Source organism: Bos indicus, chromosome 11, assembly GCF_029378745.1.
Source record: "Bos indicus isolate NIAB-ARS_2022 breed Sahiwal x Tharparkar chromosome 11, NIAB-ARS_B.indTharparkar_mat_pri_1.0, whole genome shotgun sequence".
Classification (NCBI taxonomy): domain Eukaryota; kingdom Metazoa; phylum Chordata; class Mammalia; order Artiodactyla; family Bovidae; genus Bos; species Bos indicus.
The window spans coordinates 42,467,556-42,468,197 of NC_091770.1; the positions used below are offsets into that span (position 1 = coordinate 42,467,556).

Below are 642 nucleotides of genomic sequence, written 5' to 3' on the forward strand. Positions count from 1 at the left end.
CCTTCATTTTTCCAAGAGGAAACTTGATAGTGTAAGATAGTGGCTGCATCATAATGTATTAATTCCACCAGCATCTAACAATTCCCATGTTCTTGTGGAATTATTTTATTAACAAGCCAGAAAGCATAGAGCATAGCCTAGGGGCAGAACACGAGAGATGAGCTTTTGTTGAAAGTGGGAAGTGAAATCGCTCAGTCGTGTCCGACTTTTTGTGACCCCATGGACTGTAGCCTTCCAGGCTTCTCTGTCCTTGGGATTTCCAGGCAAGAATACTGGAGTGGGTTGCCATTACCTTCTCCAGGGGATCTTCCCAACCCAGGAATCGAACCCAGGTCTCCTGCATTATAGGCAGACGCTTTTACCATCTGAGCCACTAGGGAAGTCTCCTGAAAGTGGGGAAGTTGCAAATCATGGAATCCCATTTAGGGAAGACAGAGCTGGGTGGGGACATCCTTGGAGAATGGAAAAATCCCAAGGCATCCAAGGGAAAGGATGAGGCAGGAATGCCAGAGAAATGGATATGAAAGATATCGTAGAAGTACAGAGGACAATGTACCAAAGATGCTTCCTCAGCATCACCATAAACCATATGAATAAGGCTGAAGTTGAAGTCTAGATGGTCTGCCTAACATATGCAGTCTG

At 45.3% G+C, this 642-nt stretch overlaps 1 non-coding gene across 1 annotated transcript; it reads right to left on the bottom strand.

Moving 5' to 3' along the window:
* Nucleotides 1–307: 307 nt before the first annotated feature.
* Nucleotides 308–380, bottom strand: TRNAY-AUA (transfer RNA tyrosine (anticodon AUA)). Its single transcript has one exon. It is a non-coding gene; the product is annotated as a tRNA-Tyr (tRNA).
* Nucleotides 381–642: the final 262 nt, after the last annotated feature.